This window comes from Bos taurus, chromosome 11 (genome assembly GCF_002263795.3).
Source record: "Bos taurus isolate L1 Dominette 01449 registration number 42190680 breed Hereford chromosome 11, ARS-UCD2.0, whole genome shotgun sequence".
Lineage (NCBI taxonomy): Eukaryota > Metazoa > Chordata > Mammalia > Artiodactyla > Bovidae > Bos > Bos taurus.
In genome coordinates, this window is record NC_037338.1 from 42,986,539 (window position 1) to 42,991,886 (window position 5,348).

At 47.5% G+C, this 5,348-nt stretch overlaps 1 pseudogene; it reads right to left on the reverse strand.

Annotated features, from left to right (window-relative positions):
• Positions 1 to 4,154: 4,154 nt before the first annotated feature.
• On the reverse strand, positions 4,155 to 5,096 carry LOC100296234 (bublin coiled-coil protein-like; annotated as a pseudogene).
• Positions 5,097 to 5,348: the final 252 nt, after the last annotated feature.

Here is a 5,348-nt window from a genome sequence, read left to right on the forward strand (position 1 = left end):
CTTATAAATCATGAGCATCAGATGGAAAATAAAGAAACAGAATCCATTCTTATAAGGCTGGATGAGGTAAAACAGAAAAATCTGCACTCTAACAAGACCTATCCATCCCACTTATTTTCATTGATTCCTTAAGTGAATCTATGGACAATTCAAAACCAAGATACTGTGTATCTTGAAGATCAGTTTTAAATATTCCTGGGAGCTTTACCCCTTTAAATATCAATCAACATGGTTATGGATTTGGATCCTAAGATGCTTATTAGGCCTTGATTCTTTGGAGAACATGAACATTTTGGCATTCAATCCAAAAGCTGGAGGCAGCAGTCATGGTCTGATTCTGTTTTTAGACAACATACAGGCATAGTACCGTGGTCACCCCACTGGGGAAGAGCAGGGGCCACTGCTACAAGTGTGCAGATAACCAAAGTGCTAAAGAAGACCAACACCAGCAGCTTTTACTTGGAAGTGACAGAGAGTACAGAATAGCCAAGCCCCAGGAAGGGAGGTCTGTGCTCAGCAGGTGGTATGGTGTAGGATCTCCAGCCTCCTAGCCAGTAGAGGAGCTTCCTGCCTCCAGGCAGCCAGGCTGAATGCCCACGGGAGACAGGCACCAAAATGAACAGGATTCTAAGAGCATTTCTCACCCACTCTAACTGAGGTCTCTTCTATTCCATCAGAGACTCACCAGAATCACTACTACGCCAGACAGAACTTTCTGCTTCTGTGACAGTCCCCTGAAGAGTCCCCTTAAGGTCATAAAAGGTTAACAAGACTGACTCTGTAACCCCGACAAGCTGCCCAAACAGCTCCATCCTCAAACCCATATTACATGCACACACCAACTACTCATGACTCCCAGAGCCTTTCTGGCTGACGGAGAACTCCTTGAGGCAGGATCTTTCACACTGAATATTTCCAGCTCAAATATTCCATCAGAAATGTTTGGGCCCCATCTGAGCTCACACGTTCTGGCATGGCCTAGCCCATGCCCCTCCCTATCCACCCCCAAGAAATAGCAGTCTGATGTTCCCTCTCTTCTTCCCTGTCTCTTTGGGAAGGGAAGACGTTATGCACTGACCTAACGAGTGTATTTAAAAATTGCAGCTGACTGCCATAGTAAATTCATGTCATGTTTTTTTTATGATAGATAATATTTCAGAGACACAGTCCTGAATGGAACCAAAAAAAAAAAAAAATCTTCTTAGAAAAACAATTTCTGTTCGGAAATTCAGCTGCCCACTTTCAGCTGTTACTTCTATAGAGAAAACACATTCTGAATTCTGCAGACAGGCGACAAAGCTAGCTAAGAACTGGTGCATAGAAGGACTTTGTGTGTAACTTATACCTAATGTGGGAAACTCCAGTCATGGTGCTGCAACTTTAAATCTCATTAAGCCCCTTCTAGGTATCAAAGGTGGGCCAGTCGTGCCATTTCCTGAGCCCTGTCAAGTACAGGTTACAGGAAATTGACAAAAGAGCTTCCATTATCTAGCCAAACTTCACATGGCCCTATTATTAAGATGCTGCCTAGTCTGATCACTCTCTTAATCTATCAAAACTCCAAAAGGATAATCTTTTAAAAGCTTCCCCCCTTCCCACCCTTCCAACCCCCAGCCCTTCCTTTGTTGCTTAAATCAAGGTAAGCTGATTTTGTGCAAAGTTTGGAGGAGAGACATGCTTGTAGCTGACAAAAAACAAACACGAGACTTTTCTACCTGGAAACTGTTCCCTTTGATTCAAGACTGAATGTCACCACTTTGTAAACAAAGAAGATGATTAAAAAATGCTGCCGTGCTTGCTTGCTTTTTTATTTTTATTTTTAAATCCCAGAGTCTTCCCACAGTACCTGGCAGTCTGAGAAACCCCTATTAGGCACACCAGAAGAAGATTCAAAGGAATTGCGTGCTCTTTGCTGGTTTTGTTTTATAAGCCAGGGACCACTGAAAGAAAATAGAGCCTCCCATCCAGGTGTCCCTGCTTGGCGAAATAATGGGTGCAGATTGATGTGATCTGGAGGTACCAGATATTAACATCCTCAGACCTCTGCCAGGCACACTGCCAGGCCAGCTCTGGAGAGGCCTTGAAGGGCAGAGCAGGATCCACTTGCACTCCTGGCCATCTCCCCACAAGGGCTTCTATTCCAGGACCCCACTGGAAGGCAGGTGCCCCTCCCCCCTCATGCAGGATGAGTGGGGAGCTGAATGGGCTTGCAAGATGGACTGCCTGCATTATTGATTTAAAACGGCCAGCTGACAGTACACTGTGCCTCCTCCTATTTATTTCCACAAGGTACATCTTTCTCTAAACTGAATTGTCTTTGATTTAAAAGCTGGGGTGTCTCCCCCGCCCCACCCCACCTCCAAAGAAACTGAATCCCACCTCGACACAGCTGCTCAAAGGCAGCCGGGTGGCTGTTACCTACTGAAGAGAGCTTTTGTGCTTCCGAGAGGAAGACAAGGCCTGCGCTGTGAAAGTAATTTTTGATCATCCTGTTTAAATACATTGTGTGTCAATCAGAGAAGTTTGAAGAGCATTATAATTACAAAATATATCCCTGCTCTATAATCAGTATTGTTTGTTATAGTGGCCTGCATGGTGATAACAGTTTCAATATGCAATCCCCAGAACTTACAAATACCCATTTTACTTGTGCATTTAGGAAATACACTAGAAAGAAGAGAACAAATAAAGGTGTACTACATTGGTCAATAGCACGTTTTGATGCTGGGTTATCCTCCCTGTGACAGCAATAGTAATGCTGACATTAATTAAACATCCCACTTTGGGGGACATTTGGTGGCCTGAACCCTCTGGCATGGAACACTGGGGTCAGGACTCTGGGTTCATTAAATGATTAACTACTGCCCCAATCTTACTTCTACGTTGGGTGGGATGTTGCAGGATTCAGCCTGAGCCAGGCACGCCCCCACAGTCACCTGCAAGCTGTGTGTGTGTGTGTGTGTGTGTGCGCGCGTGTGTGTACGTGTGTTTTCTTAAAAGGCAAGAGCCAGAAAGCCTACAGAGACATCTGGATGGGAGAGGCAGAACTGACTTCATCTGCTTAACTTTTAAAGCCTTGAACCTACTAACAGGCAAAGTAAATATGAATTTTAAAAGAGGCCTCTAATAAACTCTCGGCCTTTCCTTCACTTCGAAAGCTGATTAGTAAATCTATCCACCCAACATCTCCCCACCCCAGGTGGGCTTCCTTCTCACCCACGCCCACAGGACCCTCTGCTTTGACAGCAGGGTGGTCTACTAGCACTCCAGGGCCTAGAGAATGGACTGGACAAAACTTGTGACCTTCCTGGGAGGCCCTCATAAGCCATCACAGAGAGGCGAGCTCCAGGCAACAGAAAGGGTTTGCTTCCACTGGCTTCCTCACACCGACAGTGTCAAAGTGCATACTTTTTAGGCTGCTATCCCATGCTGCCCACCACCTGGACCTAGCCTCACAATTCACCCTCCCTACAGAAATCCTCTTAGTCACATGGTGTGGGGACACCATGCTGAGTACTCCTGACCAGAATTTCTGCACCCACCTTTGACAGTGCCCCTTTTCCAGCCCTCCTGTTCCCCCCATCTTGATCCCACCAGGTCTGCCCCATATCCACCCACCTCCCTGTGCAACAACACCAGATCTGACTCTCAGTGTATATATCCTTCAAAAATCACTGTGGACGATGACTACAGCCATGAAATTAGAAGACACGTGCTCCTTGGAAGAAAAGCTATGACAAACCTAGACAGTATAAAAAGTAGAGACATCACTTTGCCAACAAAGGTCTGTATAGTCAAAGCTATGGGTTTTTCCAGTAGTCATGTATGGATGTGAGAGTTGGACCATAAAGAAAGCTGAGTGCCCAAGAATTGAGGCTTTAGAACTATGGTGTTGGAGAAGACCCTTTGTGTGTGTGTGTGTGTGTGTGTGTGTGTGTGTTGGAGACCCATTTAATGTGGACACTCAAGGCCTGGGCAGAGTGAGGAGAGTCTAGGAGTTGGGCAGGCAGGCATGGTAGATGAGCCGCTGGCCCACACCTAGCTCCAGGAGGGGATGCTGGGAGGTGGGGGCTGGCCCAGGCACACCAAGGGAAGTATCAGAAAGGTGGCGTAGGCAGGCAGACCCCCCCAGGAGATCTGTCGGCCAGCCCTTGAGAAGGTATCTAAGCCAGGTGGTGAGTGTTCAGGCCAGAGCCTGGCCCAGCAAGTCAGGGTTGGGGCCTGGCTGGGGGTTGCCAGAGCCTAGGGGCTGGCATCGTTGGGAATCTCTCCAAGCTGCTGCTGGAACTCAAGGCACATCTGCCAGTTGGATTCAAGCAGTTCCTGGAGGCTGGCATGGAGGTGGTCATTCTTCTCCTCCAGGTGGTTCAGCCAGGAGTTGATCTGGTCCAACATGGAGTCAATTTTTTGGGATCCCAAATCACTGAAGATGGTGACTGCAGCCATGAAATTAAAAGACGCTTACTCCTTGGAAGGAAAGTTATGACCAACCTAGATAGCATATTCAAAAGCAGAGACGTTACTTTGCCAACAAAGGTCCGTCTAGTCAGGCTATGGTTTTTCCTGTGGTCATGTATGGATGTGAGAGTTGGATTGTGAAGAAAGCTGAGTGCTGAAGAATTGATGCTTTTAAACTGTGGTGTTGGAGAAGATTCTTGAGAGTCCCTTGGACTGCAAGGAGATCCAACCAGTCCATTCTAAAGGAGATCAGTCCTAGGTGTTCTTTAGAAGGAATGATGCTAAAGCTGCAACTCCAGTACTTTGGCCACCTCATGCGAAGAGTTGACTCATTGGAAAAGACGCTGATGCTGGGAGGGATTGGGGGCAGGAGGAGAAGGGGACGACAGAGGATGAGATGGCTGGATGGCATCACCAACTTGATGGACATGAGTTTGAATGAACTCCGGGAGTTGGTGGTGGACAGGGAGGCCTGGCGTGCTGAAATTCATGGGGTTGCAGAGTCGGACACGACTGAGCGACTGAACTGAACTGAACATGGAGTTGATGGCAGCGTATTCTGCTTCCCCAAAGCCGTCTTCCTCACCTCTAGCGCCTGCCTACACCGGCGTGCCCAGGTCCCCGTTGGGACCCAACATTGCAGGCTCAGGCGCCACAAGGGCCGCGAGACAATGGAACGCGGTGATCGTCTCGCCCACAACCAGTGCAGGTCGGAAGGTGGAGGCGGTGAATGGAACTCCAGGCCAGAAGACAGAGAAGACTGTTGAGAGTCCCTTGGACAGCAAGGAGATCAAATCAGTCAATTCAAAAGGAAATCAACCCTGAATATTCATTGGAAGTACTGGTGCTGAAGCTGAAGCTCCAATACTTTGGCCACCTGATTTGAAGAG